The sequence below is a fragment of the Anomaloglossus baeobatrachus genome, chromosome 2 (assembly GCF_048569485.1).
Source record: "Anomaloglossus baeobatrachus isolate aAnoBae1 chromosome 2, aAnoBae1.hap1, whole genome shotgun sequence".
Lineage (NCBI taxonomy): Eukaryota > Metazoa > Chordata > Amphibia > Anura > Aromobatidae > Anomaloglossus > Anomaloglossus baeobatrachus.
Genome location: NC_134354.1, coordinates 34,929,865 through 34,954,943, shown reverse-complemented (window position 1 = coordinate 34,954,943; position 25,079 = coordinate 34,929,865). Strand labels below are relative to the sequence as shown.

Sequence of the window (25,079 nt, the reverse complement as noted above, 5' to 3'; positions counted from 1 at the left end):
CAGGGAAAGTGGCAGGCAACCCTCCCATGCTGCATGCTGAGAGGGGCTGTAAGACCCATCCCTGCTCCCATAGGGTGGTAGCTTAGCAACTGGGGAGGTGGGAGGAGCCACCAGAGAGCAGATAGAGAAAGGAAGGTCAAGTTAGTTTCTGTTTACCTCAGGGAGTGAGAGAAGCAGCATGTAGTTGGAGGAGAAGAACGAGAGAAAGGAGGGAGGAGGAGGCCTGCTGAGGCAGGCAAGGAGGAGAAAGAAGAGAAGGAAAGAAAGGGTCACAGGGCCGCGGGTAGTCCTGTAGGTACCACGAGCTGTCCTTGTTGGGTACCGAAGCCGAGGGCCCAGAGGCGCTACGAGTAGCTGCAGGCTGCGGTGGCCTGGTCCACAGTGACATCGGTGGAGTGATTAGCTGCGACAGGGGACGGTCCCTAGAGACTGGAGGAGTGAAAAGACAATCTCCAAACAGTAAAAACCGAGGCCCAGGGACGTTGTAAGCTCCCAGGGCCAGAACCCAGAGCAGCCCTTCAGAAAAGGGGTAATCAGCCGACAGGTGACCCCCCAGCCTGGAGGCTGTAATGGAGGCCAAGCCAAGTCCATCTTAACAAAGGCAAGGCTAGTGAAGACAGCAGAGAAAGAGACACTAAGAGAGAGGGTACCGGATTTCACACTGAATCACCCAGAAGACGGAGGTCCCTGACAGCGGTCCCAGCAGTCCAAGGGTTCTGCCTGCCCTGACAAGAACTGTGAGTAAAAGAACTTGAACTGCACCTCTGAAGTTGCCTCAGTTATTTCATCTGCATAGACATTTACAAGCACCAACTGTGCCCCGGGCATTGCTCCACCTGTGGGGAGCAGTACTACCATTGCTGTCATAACATCATCCCGGAGGCCTCACACAGCAGCGGCGGCTTAGTAGCCGCATACCACAGGTGGCGTCACGAACACACACTTTAACAACCAAGCCACATATTCTACTGACACCCACCAGGGCCACGGAGCCGGGTCCAGCCACCACTGACTACCACCGGACTAGTCCGGCCCGGCACCGGGTGTCCCATAGCCCTGGGGTGGGCGAGTCACGTACCCAATGCGTCATATATCGGTAAGGGGTTAAAGTCATCAAATATGCCCCTAAAGTGGTCCCGATAAAATTGTCACCTCGGCCCGCTTATAAGCCATCGCACAGCTCCACGAATGGAAAAATAAAGTTTTGACTTTAATGGAAAAGTAAAAAAAAAAAAAAAAAAGTTATGGTTCCTGGAAGGGGAGGGAAAAAAAGGAGATGTTAATAGGCATAAGTCATGGCAAATTTAAGTAAAAAAAACCCCTACAAAATAACAGAAAACTCCCTGTCCATAGAGATCTATGGGCGCAGCTCGATCATTTACAAACAGCCCCGACCACGCCGTCATACGCCGCCCTCCATATCTCACAAACACAATATTTACATAACTCTGTTTATTAGCTTGGAAGCTCACGCCCCAGCCGGTTTTTTTTTTTCCTCTTCACCTCTAGTCCCCGCCCCCATTTGTCATGTGACCCTCCCTTCCTCGTCATCGCCTTGACCACAGCGGCAGCGCCACCTCCTCCTCCGATCTGCTGACGTCACCGCGCATCCGGGGGACTTTGCGCTGATTGACAGTCGTCATGGTAACACGTTCATCTCGCCGCCATTTTGTTATTCGTTTTTTTTTTTTTTAATTTATTATATAAACCGGGCACGGTTCCCGCCTCCCGCCCGGATATAGAGCGGGAACGTAACACGTGAACGGGAAAGTGAAGAATATTAATAATTAATAAAGCAGTATTATTGCGTGTGGGGGGGGTAATGTGTGGTAATTGCGCATGCGGGAAATCTCCTCAGGAGGCTGCGGAGGCCGGTGCGGTGGTGTGCGGGAGTCGCGGTGTCCGGTGCGGGGCTCGGTGTCGCCGCTGTGTGAGGAGGGGGCGGCGGCACTGCTTCCCTGCTCTCCTCCCTCCTCCTCCTCTCTTCCCTCCGCCTCCCTAGCTCCGCAGCTTTGGAAACGCGCGCCATTTTGTGCCTCCCCCTCCCCCTCCTCTCTCCATCCTGTGTACGGCCGGGACCCGAGGAACAACCGCCGCCTCCTCCTCCCCCAGTGCTGGCAGCGGCGGCGGCGGAGTGTGCGATCTGCGCCGGGATATGAGCGATAGAGGCGGCGGCACCAGCAGAAGCAGCGGCGGCAGCAGAAGCAGCGGCGGCGGGCGGGGAGAGCAGGGGATGCGGAGCGGGGGCGCTGTGTGAGGAGGACACCGGCTCATCAGCTCCATCACCGCCGCCTCCAGGCCCCGGACACCGCCGTGTGCTCGATGTGACGGGAGAGCCGCGACGTGTGGCGAGCAGCGGAGGAGACCGGCCGCGGAGACCGGCGGCGGAGGAGGAGGAGACCGACAGCGGAGGACGCGGGTAAGGACGGCAGCGGCGGCCCGCACCGGGCACCTCTCACACAAGTATACACACCCCGGCTCCTCTCACACACAAGTATACACACCCCGGCTCCTCTCACACACAAGTATACACACCCGAGGCTCCTCTCACACACAAGTATACACACCCCGGCTCCTCTCACACACAAGTATACACACCCCGGCTCCTCTCACACACAAGTATACACACCCCGGCTCCTCTCACACACAAATATACACACCCGAGGCTCCTCTCACACACAAGTATACACACCCCGGCTCCTCTCACACACAAGCATACACACCCGAGGCTCCTCACACACACAAGTATACACACCCGAGGCTCCTCACACACACAAGTATACACACCCGAGGCTCCTCTCACACAAGTATACACACCCCGGCTCCTCTCACACAAGTATACACACCCGAGGCTCCTCACACACACAAGTATACACACCCCGGCTCCTCTCACACACAAGTATACACACCCCGGCTCCTCTCACACACAAGTATACACACCGAGGCTCCTCTCACACAAGTATACACACCCGAGGCTCCTCTCACACACAAGTATACACACCCGAGGCTCCTCTCACACACAAGTATACACACCCCGGCTCCTCTCACACAAGTATACACACCCGAGGCTCCTCTCACACACAAGTATACACACCCGAGGCTCCTCACACAAGTATACACACCCGAGGCTCCTCTCACACAAGTATACACACCCGAGGCTCCTCTCACACACAAGTATACACACCCCGGCTCCTCTCACACACAAGTATACACACCCCGGCTCCTCTCACACACAAGTATACACACCCCGGCTCCTCTCACACACAAGTATACACACCCCGGCTCCTCTCACACACAAGTATACACACCCGAGGCTCCTCACACAAGTATACACACCCGAGGCTCCTCTCACACAAGTATACACACCCGAGGCTCCTCTCACACAAGTATACACACCCGAGGCTCCTCTCACACAAGTATACACACCCGAGGCTCCTCTCACACAAGTATACACACCCGAGGCTCCTCTCACACACAAGTATACACACCCGAGGCTCCTCTCACACACAAGTATACACACCCGAGGCTCCTCTCACACACAAGTATACACACCCGAGGCTCCTCTCACACACAAGTATACACACCCGAGGCTCCTCTCACACACAAGTATACACACCCGAGGCTCCTCTCACACACAAGTATACACACCCGAGGCTCCTCTCACACACAAGTATACACACCCGAGGCTCCTCTCACACACAAGTATACACACCCGAGGCTCCTCTCACACACAAGTATACACACCCGAGGCTCCTCTCACACAAGTATACATACCCCGGCTTCACTCACTCACACTCACACACACACACACACACACACACACACACACACCCACCGGCTCCTCTCACACACAAGTATACACACCCGAGGCTCCTCACACACAAGTATACACACCCGAGGCTCCTCTCACACACAAGTATACACACCCGAGGCTCCTCTCACACACAAGTATACACACCGGAGGCTCCTCTCACACACAAGTATACACACCCGAGGCTCCTCTCACACACAAGTATACACACCCGAGGCTCCTCTCACACACAAGTATACACACCCGAGGCTCCTCTCACACACAAGTATACACACCCGAGGCTCCTCTCACACACAAGTATACACACCCGAGGCTCCTCTCACACACAAGTATACACACCCGAGGCTCCTCTCACACACAAGTATACACACCCGAGGCTCCTCTCACACACAAGTATACACACCCGAGGCTCCTCTCACACACAAGTATACACACCCGAGGCTCCTCTCACACACAAGTATACACACCCGAGGCTCCTCTCACACACAAGTATACACACCCGAGGCTCCTCTCACACACAAGTATACACACCCGAGGCTCCTCTCACACACAAGTATACACACCCGAGGCTCCTCTCACACACAAGTATACACACCCGAGGCTCCTCTCACACACAAGTATACACACCCGAGGCTCCTCTCACACACAAGTATACACACCCGAGGCTCCTCTCACACACAAGTATACACACCCGAGGCTCCTCTCACACACAAGTATACACACCCGAGGCTCCTCTCACACACAAGTATACACACCCGAGGCTCCTCTCACACACAAGTATACACACCCGAGGCTCCTCTCACACACAAGTATACACACCCGAGGCTCCTCTCACACACAAGTATACACACCCGAGGCTCCTCTCACACACAAGTATACACACCCGAGGCTCCTCTCACACACAAGTATACACACCCGAGGCTCCTCTCACACACAAGTATACACACCCGAGGCTCCTCTCACACACAAGTATACACACCCGAGGCTCCTCTCACACACAAGTATACACACCCGAGGCTCCTCTCACACACAAGTATACACACCCGAGGCTCCTCTCACACACAAGTATACACACCCGAGGCTCCTCTCACACACAAGTATACACACCCGAGGCTCCTCTCACACACAAGTATACACACCCGAGGCTCCTCTCACACACAAGTATACACACCCGAGGCTCCTCTCACACACAAGTATACACACCCGAGGCTCCTCTCACACACAAGTATACACACCCGAGGCTCCTCTCACACACAAGTATACACACCCGAGGCTCCTCTCACACACAAGTATACACACCCGAGGCTCCTCTCACACACAAGTATACACACCCGAGGCTCCTCTCACACACAAGTATACACACCCGAGGCTCCTCTCACACACAAGTATACACACCCGAGGCTCCTCTCACACACAAGTATACACACCCGAGGCTCCTCTCACACACAAGTATACACACCCGAGGCTCCTCTCACACACAAGTATACACACCCGAGGCTCCTCTCACACACAAGTATACACACCCGAGGCTCCTCTCACACACAAGTATACACACCCGAGGCTCCTCTCACACACAAGTATACACACCCGAGGCTCCTCTCACACACAAGTATACACACCCGAGGCTCCTCTCACACACAAGTATACACACCCGAGGCTCCTCTCACACACAAGTATACACACCCAGGCTCCTCTCACACACAAGTATACACACCCGAGGCTCCTCTCACAAGTATACACACCCAGGCTCCTCTCACACAAGTATACACACCCAGGCTCCTCTCTCACACACACACACACACACACACAAAGTATACACACCCGAGGCTCCTCTCACAAGTATACACACCCGAGGCTCCTCTCACAAGTATACACACCCGAGGCTCCTCTCACACAAGTATACACACCCAGGCTCCTCTCACACAAGTATACACACCCAGGCTCCTCTCACACAAGTATACACACCCAGGCTCCTCTCACACACAAGTATACACACCCCGGCTCCTCTCACACACAAGCATACACACCCCGGCTCCTCTCACACACAAGCATACACACCCCGGCTCCTCTCACACACAAGCATACACACCCGAGGCTCCTCTCACAAGTATACACACCCAGGCTCCTCTCACACAAGTATACACACCCAGGCTCCTCTCACACACACACACACACAAAGTATACACACCCGAGGCTCCTCTCACAAGTATACACACCCGAGGCTCCTCTCACACAAGTATACACACCCGAGGCTCCTCTCACACAAGTATACACACCCGAGGCTCCTCTCACACAAGTATACACACCCGAGGCTCCTCTCACACAAGTATACACACCCGAGGCTCCTCTCACACAAGTATACACACCCAGGCTCCTCTCACACAAGTATACACACCCAGGCTCCTCTCACACAAGTATACACACCCAGGCTCCTCTCACACACACACACACACACACACAAAGTATACACACCCGAGGCTCCTCACACATACAAATATTCACACCCCGTCTCCACACACAAGTATACACCCCCGGGGCTCCTCGCACACACAAGTATACACACACACACACACACACACACACACCCTGGCTCCACACAAGTATACACACCCAGGCTCCTCTCACACATACAGATATACACACCTGGGGCTCCATACACACACACAGTATACACACCCGGGGCTCCATACACACAAGTGTATACACACCCGGGGCTCCACACACACAAGTATACATACCCCGGCTACACACACACACACACACAAGTATACACACAAGTATACACACACACGCTCTATACACACAAGTATACACACACACGCTCTATACACACAAGTATACACACACACGCTCTATACACACAAGTATACACACACACGCTCTATACACACAAGTATACACACACACGCTCTATACACACAAGTATACACACACACGCGGCTCCATACACACAAGTATACACACCCGCGGCTCCATACACACAAGTGTACACACCCGCGGCTCCATACACACAAGTGTACACACCCGAGGCTCCATACACACAAGTGTACACACCCCCGAGGCTCCATACACACAAGTGTACACACCCGAGGCTCCATACACACAAGTGTACACACCCCCACGGCTCCATACACACAAGTGTACACACCCCCACGGCTCCATACACATATATGTACACACCCCCGAGGCTCCATACACATATATGTACACACCCCCGAGGCTCCATACACATATATGTACACACCCCCGAGGCTCCATACACACAAGTGTACACACCCCCACGGCTCCATACACATATATGTACACACCCCCACGGCTCCACACATAAGTATACACACCCGGGGCTCCTCGCACACGCGTGCGTATATATATATTACATAATGCACACACCTTTACACAGCTGTCTAACCTGCCACCCCCCAGGCTTCCTCAGGGGAGGGGGGGGATACAGGGCCTGTTGGTTTTGCGATGAGACCTGATTATAGTGAGACACGTGTGTGTATATAGAGTATGGACGGTATACACACGGCTGGGCTTCAGGAGAGCTGTGTATATGTACGTGTTCACACAATCCTCGCTTGTGTAGAGCTGATTCCTGCTCTCGGGTATAGTCAGAGATGCATCTTGCACTGTATATCCCCGGATTCTTCTTGCTGGATACATGAGATGTATTGTCCGTGCTCTCTGTACTGTGGATCTCTGTAGTTATGTGGATTGTGTCCTGTGTATATATGTGTGTGCGGTTGCTGTATATACAGGGGACACCTCTTGATGCAGCCCCTCTTCTTGTTGTTGGGGCCCTCCTGGCCCGGCGATGCACAATTTGCTTCCTCCGTAATGTCATTTGCTCTGACTTTTTTTTTTTTTTTGGGTTGCAAATCTATGATTCAGCATGGTGACAGAGCTGTCATTTGCTCTGACTCAGTCCGTATAGGATCACATGTGCGGGGATGTAAAGGATCCAGGCTGACGCTGGTGACACGGATGGATGTGAGGGGAGGTCCCGGGATGGGTTTGTTTATGTCGCTGGTTTGCAACCTGTGTCGCTCCGAATGTTTGGGGGGGGGGGGGACTAGACATCCCAGCGCGTGATCTCCAGCCGGTGGGACACTATTGTACTAGAATGGCCCCCTGCAGCTGTCAGGGCATGCTGGGAGCTGTAGTTCTACATCAGATACATATGATTTGTTGTTTTCATGAATTGTCCTTGGTGCTGAAATAATGTCAGGGCATGCTGGTAGTTGTAGTTTTGCAACAATCTGAAAACACGGGTTATTTGATAAACTATGCTTGGTGCTGAAAGGCTGCCAGGGCATGCTGGGAAATGTAGTTATTGCTTCCGAAATGTAAGCAAGCATGTGCATTTTTTTTTTTTTTTGCAAAGTCAATTTTTTTATGGCATGAAGTGTCCTGGGTGTTGAAAGGCTGTTGGGGCATGCTGGGAGTTGTAGTACCACAGGCTGCAGTCCTGCATAGGTCCCAATACAGACTTGCTTCCAGCAGGGCAATAGTCTTGTAGTGGGCACAGCACAGGGGCGGGGAGGAAACGCACGTGGGCTGTGGTTACGTATCTATACACAGACTCGTACACGTGCGGTGCCGAACTACAAGGCTCTGGTTGCTCTGCGCCGATGTGTACGGTGTGACTCCCCAAACCCGATACATAAAACTCCAATCACCCCCAATCCTTTACATACATTTTTTTTTTTTTTTTTTTGTCTGAAGCCACATGGGGGAAGGAAGGGGTCATATGAGTTCTGGAAAAGATTCAAGAAGGAAGTTTGGAGACCCCTGCGCATTAAATGACTTCTCCACAAGGGTGGGACACGATACATGTGAGGTCAGATGTTCAAGGACCCGCTCTATACGACAAGTGGTGCACGGCTCTTAAAGCTTAAAGGAATTGTCCAGACAAACCTTCGTTACTTATTGAGGAAAAGTTCTGACAACTTGAGGAGTGAATGCGGGCCCTGACTCTGTGCTTCTCATAAATGTCACTGTGTGATTTGGTACGTTGGACAAGTTTAAGGAGGGCCTGGATGGGTTTTGTGAAATATATATTATTACCGATCCTTGATCACTGAAGATGGGACCTGAGTCAGGTCCTTCTTGAGTCCACAAATGGCTAACCCCCCCCCCCCCCCCTCTCCCCCTATAAAATACAGCAACTGGTATCTTCATCGTGAAGGTTCTGGTTTTCCTCTGGGTCAGCGCTGTAGTTATAGGTCTGACTTTGATAGACCTGGATCTTATGCTTTGAACTTGAATCCATCTTGACACATTAGTCCTTATTTCTTTCCTGTCCCGGATTCCAGGCTGAGTCCTCACCTCGTCTGATACATTGTATCAAGCCCACAGCTGTCTGCAAGGCTCAGATGAAGACAGTTGGAGACTCCAAAATGTGAACAATGTCTGTTTTATGAAAACTTTGGGAACAAAATCATCACTTTCATTTTTTTTTTTTTTTAAAGGGGACCTGTCATCACTTTTTTGGCCTATAAGCTGCGGCCACCACCACCGGGCTCTTATATACAGGATGTTAGAATGCTGTAATATAAGAGCCCAGGCCGCTGTGTAGAACATAAAAAACATTTTTTAATACTTACCTAACGGTCGTTCTGTGGGCATTATGGGCGTCTCCGTTGTCCGGCGCCGCCTCTTTTGGCCATCTTTGTTCTCCTTCTCTAGCCGCGGTGCATGACGGGTCCGACGTCATACACACTCGCCAGCATTCAGGTCCTGAGCAGGCGCACTTTGATCTTACCTGAACACAGTAGAACAAAGTATTGTAGTGCGCCTGCGCAGGACCGGCGAGTGTGTATGACGTAGCCGCGTCATGCACTCAGGCTTCAGACAGAGGACAAAGATGCCTGAAAGAGGAGGCGCCGGACATCGAAGATGCCCATAAGACCCACCGCACGACCGTTAGGTAAGTATTATAAAGTGTTTTTTATGTTATACCCCCGGCCTGGTCTCTTATATACAGCATGTTAGAATGCTGTATATAAGAGCCCGGGGTGGTGGCCGCAGCTTATACACCAAAAAAAGTGTTGACAGGTTCCCTTTAAGTCACTTTTCTTTTTATCTCATATTCATTAACTTTTTTTTTATTTTTTTTTTTTGCACCAATTGCACACATGGTTCAGGAATTCTGCTCAAAACCCCAAATGCTTTGGATTTGTCACTTGTTCGCACCCTCACAATTTTTGACACTGATGTGACCCACTGAACGATCCCCCTTTAATTGGTGTTTTTGGGAAAAGGTGGGGTCTTCTGTTGGTTCACACAACCTATTGGAAATGGAGATAAAGCCGGTGTAAGTTTTACTAGTCTGGACAGAATTTAAAAGTTGTGAGTACTTTTTTGAACTAGGTATATACAGTCCTGACCAAAAGTGTTGGCACCCTTGAAATTGTTCAAGAAAGTGAAGTATTTCTCACAAAAAAAAATGATTGCAGTTATACACATGGTTATTTCCTTTTGTATTTATTGGAACAACACAAAGTAACAGAGAAAAAAGACAAATTGGACATCATTTTACACAAAACTCCAAAAATAGCGACAAAATTCTTGGCCCCCTCAACTTAATATTTGGTTGCCCACCACTTGGAATAAATAACTGCAATCAATCGCTCCCTATAACCGTCCACAAGCTTCTTCCTCCTCTCATCTGGAATTTTGGACTCTTCTATTGCAAATGGCTTCAGGTCTCTCATATTTGAAGAAGTCTTCTCCCAACAGCAATTTTAAGATCTCTCCACAGGTGTCAATGGGATTTAGATCCGGGCTCATTGCTGCCGCTTCAGAACTCTCCAGCGGTTTGTTTCCAACCATTTCTGGGGACTTCTTAAAGTGTTTGGGGTCATTGTCCTGCTGGAAGACCCATGACCTAGGACATAAACCCAGCTATCTGGCACTGGGTACTACATTGCCACCCAAAATCCTTTGGTAATCTTTAGATTTCATGATGCCTTGCACACAGTCAAGGCCCCCAGTGCCAGAGGCAGCAAAACAACCTGAAAACATCGTTGAACCTCCACCATGCGTGACTGTAGGTCTTGTGTTCTTTTCTTTGTAGGCTTCATTCTGTTTTCAGTAAAGAGTAGAATTTTTTACCAAAAACCTCTATCTTGGTCTCCTTTGTCCAATAGATGCTTTCCCAGAAGGATTTCTTGTTTTACTTTCCTACATTTTGGTAAGCTGCAGTCTTGCTTTTTTATGTCTGTGTCAGCAGTGGGGTCCTCCTGGGTCTCTTGCCATATTGTTTAATTTCCTTCAAATGTGGATGAATGGTTCATGCTGACACGGATGCCCTCTGAGCCTGCAGGACAGCTTGAATTTCTTTGGTACTTGATTGACGCGGCTTGTCCACTATCCAGGCTATCCTGCTCTGCAAACTTTAGTCAGTTTTTGTCTGCTGTCCATGGAAATTGGCTACAGTGCTATGGGTTGTAAACTTCATGATAATGTTGCTGACCGGGGACAAAGGAACATCAAGATCTCTGGAGATGGACTTGTAACCTTTTAAGATTATTTTTCAACAGCTTAGGTTCTCGAGTCCTCAAACAGTTTTCTTCTTTTTCTGTTCTCCAGACACAATGCACAGACAGAGTGAACTTCTCCACTTTCTATGTGGTTTAAAGTGTGATTTCCATAGTGCCCACACCTGTTACTTACCACAGCTGAGGTTCAACAAGCGTCACATGCTCGAAACAAAGTTTATCAACAATTTTGGAAAGGTGACAACAATTTTTGTCCTGGATATTTTTGGGGTTTTGAGTGAAATTATGTCCAATTTGCCTTTTTTTCTCAGTTGTGTTTTTTTTTTTTTGTGTTCCAATACACAAAGAGGAAATAAATGTGTATAATGAGTAATTGCAATAATTTTCTTAAAGAAATGCTTCATTTTGTGGAACAATTTGAAGGGTGCCAACGCTTGCGGCCATGACTGTATAAGCGAGAATTGTCTTTTCTTCTGTATGGACTGGACCTAGTTCTCGTTACGGTCACCGTTGGGTTATATTTTTCCAGCCTCCACTTTTTTAGCCTCTATAGATCAGAGTAGGACAAATGAGTGACGTATTCGGGGCTCCAGCTGACTATTGACCCCCAACTTTATATTCCTTTCTACGAAAGTTTTCTCTCGGGGCAGCTGAAAACTTTGCATCAACCAAACGGCTCCTAATGTCTGCAGTGTGGGATTGTTTGTTGCTTTTTTATTTTTTTATTCCTTGTTTCCACAATTTTCCCTAAATATTCTCTGTTATATCACTTGGTAGATGTGGGAAACACTCGGACTCTTATTTTAGATGTTTTGTTTTTTTTTAGTTGATGGCAATAAAATAAGTTTCACTTTCTCCTGGAGATTGCTGGCTGACTCCTAAATAGTCTCAACTTTTTGTAGGCGACAATTGTTTTTTCCTTAAGAGGTGGAAGATGTTGAGCCGCCGCCAAGTTATTTGGCTCTTACCCCAGTGTTAAAGAGCTGCGATCTGCTCTCCTTAAAGGGATTGTCCCAAGATTGTAAATAATATCTTATCCATGTGACTCCGTGATCACTAGAGTGTAGGACTGGCACAATTTCCACTTAGGCTAAGTTCACACTTCCGTTGTTTTGCATCAGTCACAATCCGTAGCCTTGAGGAATTATGGTATCCTGCAAAATATTTTGCAGGAATCCTGCTTTCCCCCATAGGCTTCTATTAGTGACGGATTGTGACTGATGATGCTGCGTTGCATCCGCTGCGTCGCGGTCAGTCGTTTTTTAACTGACCGCCGGGCGGGAGCAACACAGCCTGTAACGTTTTTTGGGCAGCGCGATCTGTAGTATTTCGCTGCGCATGCGCTCTCTGGCTTCCCGCCCCCGTAACCAGGATAAACATCGGGTAACCAAGCAATGCGCTTTGGTTAGTTACCCGATATTTACAGTGGTTACGGGGGCAGGGAGCCCGCACTAAGCGGTGTATGCTGGTAACCAAGATAAATATCGGGTAACCAAGCAAAAAGTGCTTTGCTTTTAGTTACCTGATATTTACCCTGGATACAGTGTGCCAGGAGGCCGACACTTCACCACTCGGCTCCGCCCCCCTCCCGCACCCCGCATGTGTACACACACACCACACACACACTTGTCCCCAGCCCTGCAGTCCCCGCGGCACTGACGTCCTCAGCTCCACGGCTTCGCCCCCTCGCGCTCCGCCCCCTCCCGCACTCCGCATGTAGACACACACACACACCTGTCCCCAGCCATGCAGACCGCGGCACTGACGTCCTCAACTCCGCCCCCCGAACTCCGCCCCCCGCACACAACGGAGTCCGACAAAGAAATTCTTTTCCTTGTCACCGTTGTCATCCGTTGTACAACGCATCAGTCACATGCGTCAAGCAACGCATGTGACTGATGCAAAACAGAAGTGTGAACTTAGCCTAAGGCAGAGAATTGGGCTTCGGGATAGTTGGATGGTTGAACAATTCCGATTTTCAGCCGGGTATGTAGAGAATTGGGAATCTCACGCTGCTCTGTTAGTTTGGCCCATACACAAAACCTATCCATAGCGTCTCATTTATCTGACTGGTGCGCTCGGAGCATTGCTTTGGCCCATGTTGCTTGTGTCAGTGGGGGGTGTCTTTGGTTTGACCACCTTCAATCTGATATTGATGGCTTCTTTTGAGGATAGGCAAAATATCAAGAAAAACTTTTTTTCAAGAAACATTTCCCATTTTTGGGAATATAAGGAATCTGGTCATTCGTTCTTTATTTGCCATTAAAGATTGTCCTTTTAAAGTTTTCATAGTTTTAAGGTTGGAAGAACACAAGTCCATTTAGTTCTTTTGCTTCTTTTTTTTTTTTTTTTTTTTTAAGTGTTTAAATTTTTCATATAAACATACAGCCCATTAGAGCACGTTGCGAAAAAGAACATATCACGGACAACAAAATCGTGAATACAGGTGGCTATTACATTTAGTTCAACCTTTAACCTAATGTTGATTCAGATGAAGGCGTAAGCCTCATGAGGCAGATAATTGTCCAATATTGAGGGAAAAATTAATTCAGAACTCCACATACGGCAATCAAAGCCATAACCTGTCATATATTTTTCAAGAAAGGCATCTCCTTGAACTTTTAGTGAATCGACCATTACAACATGTGGCAGTAAGTTCCAAAGTCTCACTGCTCGCACAGTAAAGAATCCATATTATCGCTGCCTGTACAGTAAAGAATCCCATAGTCTCGCTGCCCGCACAGTAAAGCATCCGTAGCCTCTCTGCTCGCCCGGTAAAGCGGCCGTAGCCTCTCTGCTCGCCCGGTAAAGCGGCCGTAGCCTCTCTGCTCGCTCGCCCGGCAGAGAGGCCGTAGCATGGCTTTTTAGAGTATGCTTACAATATAAGGCCCTACTCCAAACAGTTTTGGCTCATCATACTAATAGTATCTTGAAATAATCCTTGGGCAGCCCTTTCAGGTTATGTAACTTTTATTCCTGTATATTGTTCCCTGACTGTCCGTCTGCTCTCCTGACCCGAGCATGTCTGCTTGTGTTATTATGCAGCTGTCACACTCGGGTCAGGAGAGCAGACTGCCTGTCCGAGGCTCAGGTCAGGAGAGCAGACGGGCCACTCCGAGGCTTGTGATGCGATCCTCGGGGGAATAATACGGCAGTCTGACTGCACCCAATCATTGATGGCATGGGAAGGGGTGAATACTCATTTTGCATTAACTTATGTTTGACTATAAATCTTAGGGGCTTACAGTAACACAGGGGCAACATACAGCAATAAAAAATATTACACATCCCCTGAAAATAAGCCCTAGAGCATCTTTCGAAGCCAAATATATTAGAAGATCCTCTTATTTTTGGGAAAACACTAGCATCGGGCAGGTTGAAGTTCAGACCCCCACCCCCCCCAATCCCTTTTGTTTTTAGGGGAGTGAATTGTCAGTTCGGCCTATGTGAGTGGAGTACGTGTACATGTAATTGGGGGCTTGGAGGGGGAATGCGTTTAGCAGATTTGCTAACGGAGCATGGACATTGAAGTGGTTTGCAACATGAGTGATGAAGAACTACAACTCTCAGCATGCGCGGACATGTACTCATTTTCGTGTGTGGCTTGGGTTTTGTAGTTACCCAGCAAATCAAAATACCATATTTTTCATATTATAAGATGCACCCCAAATTTAGAGGAAAATATAATTTTTAATGTTAAAATGGGGTCCGTTTTATAATCGTAGTGCGTCTAATATCTCACCTGGGGAAGCGGTGGTGGAGTGGCTCAGAAAGACCGCAGGAGGCAGGGTCGGCAATGTCGCGGCTCAGGAGGTTCAGTGGACGGAGGATTGGTGATACTGGAGGCAAGGGGGTGTCGTGGATGGAGGATTGGTGATACTGGCGGCAAGGGGGTGTCACGGCCGCAGGCACCATTAATCATCCAGTGGACTGTGGGCTCCATTGAATTGCCCGCGGTTGATGAGACGGACTTGGAAGAAAATGGCCACAGAGGCGGCGTGTGTGCAGATAGGACTCTACGGCCATTTTCTTGAAGTCCATCACGTCAACCGCAGGTAATTCAGGGGAGCCTACAGTCAGATCAATGGCGCCCGCCGCATCGCTGGCCCTCCTGAGCCGTTCCACTGCAGGGACACCCCCCTCCTTTGAATCCTCAGTATCACCGACCCTGCCTCCTGAGACCCCGCTCCACCACTGCCACTCCAGTAAGCCATATCTGGATTATAAGACACACACATCCAGTTTACCCCCAGTTTTGGGGGGAAAAAAGTGCATCATTTTATAATCCGGAAAATATGGTACTGCTAAAATCCATAAGCCTGTCAGATGTGCCTGCAATTTGGTGCCTAACCGGATGTAGTTTGGTGAATGCTTCTTCCAACTTTGCAAACTTTCAACCCCCTCCCCAGTCCAAATGTCTAAAATAAAAAATGAAGAAACTTTGCAAATGGTCTTGATTTTCTTTTAAATTTTCTATAGTTTTTGCTTCTACAACCTGTATGCAAACCTATGCGTTTTCATGGTAACTGACAGTAAACCCAGTTTAGTCTTCTGATTAAGTTTTTTTTATATATATATATATATATATATATATATATATATATATATATATATATATATATATATATATATATATATATATATATATATATATATATATATATATATATGATTGTTGTGTTTCAAATTCATGCCAGCATACTTCCAGTAGGATACCAAGTAATGGGGGTCTGTTGGGAGAAAGTATGATGACAGATTCAGACAGTTTACCATGGTGATGCATTGGCTGTGTAGGAGCTGTAGACCCTAAATAATAAGAAATATTTTTAATTTAACTAAAAAAAAGGTTTTGAATGTGGAGATGTCCTTTTAAAAATAGCCCATCAGCAGGTCAAAAGGGGCCAGTTTTTAGCCTTATTTTATTCCTTGTGCTACCATCGGTATTCAGTTTTTTTTTCTTTTTAAATCCAACTATGGACCGTTCTACTTTTTTTACAAGATTTTATGGCGTTTATCACTGGGGCGTGGCTCACGGGATCCTCGTAGGCGTGTCTTTATGCTGCTCTGCATAATTAACCTGAAAACACCATTGTAAAGAGAAAACTAGCCCTAAATACAGTTAGGTCCAGAAATATTTGGACAGTGACACAATTTTCGCGAGTTGGGCTCTGCATGCCACCACATTGGATTTGAAATGAAATCTCGACAACAGAATTCAAGTGCAGATTGTAACGTTTAATTTGAAGGTTTGAACAAAAATATCTGATAGAAATTGTAGGAATTGTCACATTTCTTTACAAACACTCCACATTTTAGGAGGTCAAAAGTAATTGGACAAATAAACCAACCCCAAAAATTTTTTTTTATTTTCAATATTTTGTTGCGAATCCTGTGGAGGCAATCACTACCTTAAGTCTGGAACCCATGGACATCACCAAACGCTGGGTTTCCTCCTTCTTAATGCTTTGCCAGGCCTTTACAGCCGCAGCCTTCAGGTCTTGCTTGTTTGTGGGTCTTTCCGTCTTAAGTCTGGATTTGAGCAAGTGAAATGCATGCTCAATTGGGTTAAGATCTGGTGATTGACTTGGCCATTGCAGAAGGTTCCACTTTTTTGCACTCATGAACTCCTGGGTAGCTTTGGCTGTATGCTTGGGGTCATTGTCCATCTGTACTATGAAGCGCCGTCCGATCAACTTTGCGGCATTTGGCTGAATCTGGGCTGAAAGTATATCCCGGTACACTTCAGAATTCATCCGGCTACTCTTGTCTGCTGTTATGTCATCAATAAACACAAGTGACCCAGTGCCATTGAAAGCCATGCATGCCCATGCCATCACGTTGCCTCCACCATGTTTTACAGAGGATGTGGTGTGCCTTGGATCATGTGCCGTTCCCTTTCTTCTCCAAACTTTTTTCTTCCCATCATTCTGGTACAGGTTGATCTTGGTCTCATCTGTCCATAGAATACTTTTCCAGAACTGAGCTGGCTTCATGAGGTGTTTTTCAGCAAATTTAACTCTGGCCTGTCTATTTTTGGAATTGATGAATGGTTTGCATCTAGATGTGAACCCTTTGTATTTACTTTCATGGAGTCTTCTCTTTACTGTTGACTTAGGGTACCTTCACACTTAGCGATGCAGCAGCGATCCGACCAGCGATCTGACCTGGTCAGGATCGCTGCTGCATCGCTACATGGTCGCTGGTGAGCTGTCAAACAGGCAGATCTCACCAGCGACCAGTGAACAGCCCCCAGCCAGCAGCGACATGCAAGCGACGCTGCGCTTGCACGGAGCTGCCGTCTGGAAGCTGCGGAGACTGGTAACTAAGGTAAACATCGGGTATGGTTACCCGATGTTTACATTAGTTACCAGCGCACAGCTGTGTGTGCAGGGAGCAGGGAGCCGCGCACACTGAGCGCTGGCTCCTTGCTCTCCTACCATAGCTACAGTACACATCGGGTTAATTAACCCGATGTGTAATGCAGCTACATGTGCAGAGAGCAGGGAGCCGGCAGCACAGGCAGCGTGAGAGCTGCAGATGCTGGTAACTAAGGTAAATATCGGGTAACCACCTTGGTTACCCGATGTTTATCTTGGATACAGCTTACCTCAGCTGCCAGACGCCGGCTCCTGCTCCCTGCTCGCTTCATTTGTCGCTCTCTTGCTGTCACACACAGCGATCTGTGTGTCACAGCAGGAGAGCGGCTTTGAAGAAAACGAACCAGGGCTGTGTGTAACGAGCAGCGATCTCGCAGCAGGGGCCAGATCGCTGCTCAGTGTCACACACAGCGAGATCGCTAATGAGGTCACTGCTGCGTCACAAAAAGCGTGACTCAGCAGCGATCTCGGCAGCGAGCTCGCTGTGTGTGAAGCACCCCTTAGAGACAGATACACCTACTTCACTGAGAGTGTTCTGGACTTCAGTTGATGTTGTGAACGGGTTCTTCTTCACCAAAGAAAGTATGCGGCGATCATCCACCACTGTTGTCATCCGTGGACGCCCAGGCCTTTTTGAGTTCCCAAGCTCACCAGTCAATTCCTTTTTTCTCAGAATGTACCCGACTGTTGATTTTGCTACTCCAAGCATGTCTGCTATCTCTCTGATGGATTTTTTTCTTTTTTTTCAGCCTCAGGATGTTCTGCTTCACCTCAATTGAGAGTTCCTTAGACCGCATGTTGTCTGGTCACAGCAACAGCTTCCAAGTGCAAAACCACACACCTGTAATCAACCCCAGACCTTTTAACTACTTCATTGATTACAGGTTAACGAGGGAGATGCCTTCAGAGTTAATTGCAGCCCTTAGTGTCCCTTGTCCAATTACTTTTGGTCCCTTGAAAAAGAGGAGGCTATGCATTACAGAGCTATGATTCCTAAACCCTTTCTCCGATTTGGATGTGAAAACTCTCATATTGCAGCTGGGAGTGTGCACTTTCAGCCCATATTATATATATAATTGTATTTCTGAACATGTTTTTGTAAACAGCTAAAATAACAAACTTGTGTCACTGTCCAAATATTTGTGGACCTAACTGTATAACAGCCCGTATTTCTGGCAATGTATGGCAGTTAAAAGCAAAGTCTGTATATGTGAAGCCCTGACAAAATCAAGTTGTCACAGGACACTGCATCCATCTTCCAGATGCAGGATCCCCTCCTCCTTGTCGTTCCAATACACCAGCCACAAAGCCTAGTCACTCCCCAGGACAATAGGGACACACCAGTGGGCGGGGCCAGGCAGATGGGGACGCCCACATAGGGGTCCTGAGGTATCAGGAGAGGGAACACGACAGTTGAGTGCTGACAGAGGAAGTGAGAGGAGTGAAGTGGTAGTCGGGGGTTGTAGCTTTTGGACTACCTGAGCTGACTATAGGTGGCAGATGGCAGAGCAGGGCCACAGGTGACGTAGATAAGGTCTCCCGCGACCGGAAGTGGAGCGGGGCAGGGTTGTAGCCCGCCGGTGCCGACAGCGGGAATCTGGTCCGGAGGCCGTGCACAGTCAGGGCACCTGGACCCTAGAGCAAGTACAGCTTCAAGCACCTTTCCAATTAACCAGCAGCGGACAAGATTCCAAATCTTGTCCCACTAGCAGCCCAGATAGAGCGAGACGGAAGCCCAACGCGGGGGATAGGGCGTCTGCAAGTGCCTGCTAAAATTCCAAGGGTCAGATCTCGAGGGCCACAGCAAAGACACCGGGTGTGGACTTTTCCTGTTCCATGCGGTCTAGTCAACGCACGAGACGACAAACTAGAGTGCAGGAGGAAGGGCCCCTGTCCTATCTACGGGTGTACAGGACCCGAGCACACCCCTCCGGAGGCTACCGGTATCCGACACTTGGTTTACTATCTGGACTCTGTGTGAATTATTCAACAACAGTGAGTACACCGGTATCATCCGGTCCAGCCCTGCAGACTGTGCCCCAGCTTTCTACTCCACTTGCACCTGGGCCCCGGGACAACACCTCCCCTACCCGTGGAGGGGATACCATCCTGCTGCCCCGCTCCATCAGCCCCGGGCACCCCATAACAAGGCAGCGGCGATGTCACCAACTATCACCGCTACCCACGGGTGGCATCACTGACAAACTCTCCCCTGTAAATAACCCCTTTATTCAGTTGTGGGAGACGGGCTGCTGCACGAGCCCCGGATTCGGCTGCCACTCGAGCCACGATCCATGATCTGAGCGTCTCGAGTAGCTCCCCCTGGTCGTGACATATACCCGTGGGAGAAGTGGGAATAAAACAAACTGACCACTTTTGTTTTGGTTACAGGTCCTCTTGTACGACTTCAGTGCACTGTGCATATGGTTTCTCTGCATTATGCCTAGTGGCCATGCACAGAATGCCGCTCTGACCCCTTTTATCTGTGCCTTTGATATGAAGAGTCAATGCAAAATGAGAAGTGGGACACTTTAACGGGAGTCTAACCCTAAATGGACGGTATAAACTGAGTGCATAACTTTGTGGCTGATATTATCCCTATGAAAATCAGTTTTTCATGCTCTAAATGCTAACTATACTGCGGAAACTGAAGTGTAATTACATATGGTAATTAGGGTGTTTGGTGCACCCTGACTGTGGCCAAGAGGTGGAGTATGACTCCGCCCCCTGGTTTTGTATGACCCTGTCTCCCTTTACTTGTGTTTGACAACACTGGCTTATCCAAAGTGTGAACTGACTGCAGAGCAAGCTTAGGAAAGCCGGAGCTGTCAATCACTAGTGAGTGAGCCAGCACATGTGGAGCACGGCACATGCGGAGCACGGCACTGATGATCTTGGCCACACCCAGGGTACACCGAGCACCCTAATTAGTAAATATGCCCAACGTCCATGTCTGCAGAATAGAGGTAGTTATTAGCCTCATACACTTTTCAAGGTGTATACACTTGGTTTATACTGTCGGGTTTCCCTTTGAAGCGTCCCCGGAGAACCTGTGCTTCATACAGAAGTGTTGAACTGCAGTGTAAAGCATGGGGGAGTGAAGCAGGTTAATATCTCCACTACTTCAGGCTCTCATTAGTTATTGTTGTAATGGAGCGGATATCACGGATCTCTCAGTAGTGACTTGTGATTATTTCCTATATGATGGTAAATCCTCTCTTGCTTTTGGTCGTCCGCCCTTTGGACTCTCACAGATCAGGGCATTTTCAGGGAGTCACTGCTTCCTTTTTAGATTAGATAGGAGCCTGGTCCTCGCCTAACTGGTTCTCCAAATACGTCTAATCTTCATTAATTAGCGTGGATGTTGTCGCTTCATTTATGCAGTGAAACTTCCCTAAACTTTGGGCTTTGCTAATTTGTTTGTTTGTGAAGACTGCTGTTGTGTGGGGGGGTCCCTACTAAAGAATTGGTAAATTGTCGTCTTCGAACACTGCTTCATGAACTGAGTCTTGTTCCTAATATTTGGGATAATGGTCTCTGCCCAGGAGACTGCGTGGTCCCTGGGGTAGGAAGTGATAAGATTTGATTGACAGATGGGCTGAAGGGAAAAGACTGCAGGAGTGTATTGTGACATATCGTATATGTTACACCATGTTTTATCTCTTCAGCTGGGCTTTTTATTACTGTACGATGTGTATTTGCTTTGGAAAGTTTTGCAGTACCTGAGAACGGCCACTACACAGTGTATGGCGCTGTTCTGTTCCATTTCCTGGGACCAGAGAGCAGCTGATCAGAGGCGGTGCCGTCCCCACCCCACAATCTGATATAGACCTATTGATGGGTCATCGAGATCAACCCCTTTAAAAACCAAGCCTGTTGCATTTTCATAGTTTCTTACAGTAGTGACCGGTCAGCCTCCAGTGCTGGTGTGTATGGCCAGGGACTGTGATCGCCCAACACATGACTCGCTGTCACTCATGCGGCCTGAGCCCATCATCATCCTTGCACACAGTTATGGAAGGCTCCAATTTCAATGCCAGTATTGGCTCCAAAGATGGTCACTTGCCTTTCCAACGTGCCAACTCACATGCATCAAATTTCTGAATGGCTTGTGCAGAAATCAATGTGTGTAAATATTTGCAACAAGTCTTTTAAGTGTGAAAATATCTATGCCGCACCTCTGTATCGCAGAAGTTTGGAGGACAGTCAGGAAGTTCCTGATACATCTGGCTTATGTTCACCTGAGGAATTGTGGCTGTTTTATTATGTACCTGGACGTTCATTGCGTCTACTAACACGTCACAGTGTCTGCATGCTGCGATGTTCAGCGATCAGCTGGTTATACGAGGGGCTGCTGATTTGTCTTTAGCTTTACCCCAGAAAGAAACGAGATAGGATGATGAAACGTTACATTTATTCCACGTACTCTCCACTGATGACAACACACTTCTTACATCGGTATTCCAAGTTCTGTAAGCCTCGCAAAAAAGGTTTCGGTTGTGCCTCAAACCAGGCATCCATAGCAGGCATAACATCAGAAATAAGGCTCTACTAGCTGAAACATGTTGGATTTCTCTTAATGTGTCCCCCCTCACTGTTTTCATGATCGATGGATCTTTTTTAATAGAACCTCAATAAATATTTTTAACCTTCTTTGAAGTGCTGGAGATCATACTCTAGTTTCCTTAACATCAGAAATGGTGTGACATTTGGTACCCTTGAGGTGTTTCTTCAGGTTTGGAAACAGAGGATAGTCGGAGGGAGCTAGATCTGGTGAATAAGGTGGGTGGTCACCAGCTGGAAGCCCAGCTCTGCCAGTTTTGCCGTGGTCGCTTGTGCAGTGTGACCGGAGGCGTTTTCTTGCAGGAACAAGATTCCTTTGGACAGCTTGCCGCACCTTTTGGCCTTCAGAGCTGCGTTCAATTGGTCCAAAAGTTCAATGTAATATCTTGCATTGATGTTGGAACCCTTTTGAAGGTAGTCCACTAGCAGCACGCCCTCCTTATCCCAGAACACAGATGCAATCACCTTAGAGGCTGATTTTTGCACCCTGAACTTCTTTGGACGAGGAGAACCACTGCGCCTCCACTCTTGTAACTGCTCCTTGTTTTCAGGGTCATACAAATAAATCCAGGTCTCATCCATAGTGACCAGTCGCTCCAGGAAGTTCTTATCAGTCCAAAAACGCTGACAAATGGAGCGGGAAGTTGTCACTCGCTGCTTCTCTGATATGTTGTCAGACATTTGGGGACCCACTTTGCAGATCACTTCCTCATATCCAAATGTTCATGGATAATGACACAAACACGTGCACGGGAAATGCCCATGATGTCTGCTATTGCTTTAGCTGAAATTCGTGGATTCTCCAGTATGAGGTTGTGCGCAGCATCCACTATCTCCGGAACAGCAAGCACTCTCACTACTCCAGGATGTTCCTCATCATTGGTGCTGAAGTGGCCCAATTTTAAATTTGGCAACCCAGTACTTAACTGTGGAATATGAAGGGCATTGATCCCCCAATGTCTGCGACATATCACCATGGATATCCTTCACGGACTTTCTTTGAAGAATTTTATCTCTCCTCTGCTCTCACTTGCTGTGGATATCGCATTAGACTCCGCCATTGTTTTCCCGCGTGCGTAGAACACGGTTGCCATAAGCAACAAACACAACATTTTGAAAATGTATATTAGACACATAAGGCTTTCATGTGATGTAACATTTGTTACCATAGAAACAAAAAAAGATCACAAGGCCAAAGACTTATCAGCAGCCCCTTCTAGGTGTTCAGTTTCCCTGCAGCGCCACCACAGGGAGTATGAAGCATTACACCAGTGTTTTCTAAACTGGATGAGCCTTTTAGTAATGCATTTTTATTGCTGTATTATTTTAGCATATACGCTGTTATCATTTTATCATGTGTACCCACGTGCCGGACTGTGGCACAGATGGTGGAGAGCAGAGTCGGGGCCGCACAGTTGTAATGTTAGTAAACAATGACCCAATCTCACCCCGTGCTCAGCATTTGGGGCTGCATTGTAAAGGTCCACATTCTGGCCAAATCGTCCGTGTCAGCAGGTGCTGCTTGTTCACGCCGGCGCAATACACTTACTCCCCCCCACCCCTCCCTCATAATAATCTCAAGCCTGGTGTTTTATTGAGCATGTTCCTCCTGCATTAGACTCTTATTTACAGTTTTAATGTCTTCGGTCAATCATAAAATCATGTTTTAGACTTAAGAGAATTGGGGTCTTTGTTGTTTCTTTCCTTGCGATCGCTTTATACGACTGGTAACGAACCATAAACCTCCACCAGCAGAAGACAAACTTCTGTGGACGCTTCTTGTTCATTGAGCTCCAGGCTTGTACAACTTGGTGTCTTGCGAAAGTATTCACTCCTTTGGCAGTTTTTGTGTTTTGCTACCTCTCAACCTGGATTTTCACTGTTTTGAGGGTTCGCATCGGTTCAAGTAAAGATCATACCTTCAACAATAAGCATCTGGTTTTCTTTTAATTGTGAAGGAAACAACAAATAGGACAAAATAACTGGAAACTTCAGTGTGCATAACTATTCACCCCCATAAAGTCATACATTGTAGAGCCTCCTTTTGAGGCAATCACAGACCTGCAAGTTTCGTATGTCTCTATGAGCTTTCCACATCTTGCCACCAGATTTTTGCCCATTCTTCAAGGCAAAACTGCTCCAGGTCCTTCAAGTTAGATGGTTTCCTCTGGAGAACTGCAATTTTCAAGTTAGACCACAGATTCTCCATTAGATGAATGTCTGGGCTGTGACTCAGCCGCTCCAATACATTTACACGTTTCCCCTTACACCACGCGAGTGTTGCTTTAGCAGTAACTTTGTGTCATTGTGAACCTCCGTCCCACTCTCTAATCACTGGTAGACTGAAACAGGTTTTGCTCAAGACTATCCCTGTATTTCGCATCATCCATCTTCCTCTTGACTCGGACCATTATCTCTGTCCCTGCTGATGGAACACATCCCCACAGCATGATGCTGCCACCACCATGTTTCACTGTGGGAATGGTGTTCTTGGGATAAGCTATGTTGGTTTGACACCAGCCATAGTGGTTACCTTGGTGGCCAAAAAGTTAAATGTTGGTCTCATCTGAACACAGCACCTTCCTCCATACAGTTGGAGAGTCTCCCACATGTCTCTTGGCAAAAATCAAAACGAGCCTTCCAATTTTTGGCTGTAAGTAAAGGCTTTTCTCTGGCCACTGTTCCATAAATCCCGGCTCTATGGAGTGTATGGCTTATTGTGGCCATATGGACAGATACTCCAGTCCCTGCTTGGGAACTCTGCAGTTCCTTCAGGGTTACGTTTAGTCTCTGTGCTGCCTCTGATTAATAATGCACTCCTTGCCC

The 25,079-nt window shown here is 48.1% G+C and overlaps 1 protein-coding gene across 1 annotated transcript in view; it reads left to right on the top strand.

Moving 5' to 3' along the window:
* Window positions 1-1,743: 1,743 nt before the first annotated feature.
* The window catches only part of DYRK1A (dual specificity tyrosine phosphorylation regulated kinase 1A), a 109,703-nt gene continuing 86,367 nt past the window's right edge, over window positions 1,744-25,079 (top strand). The window contains exon 1 of the mRNA XM_075332905.1: window positions 1,744-2,419. The gene's annotated coding sequence lies outside the window, so the exon portion shown is untranslated. The remainder of the gene's footprint in view (window positions 2,420-25,079) is intronic.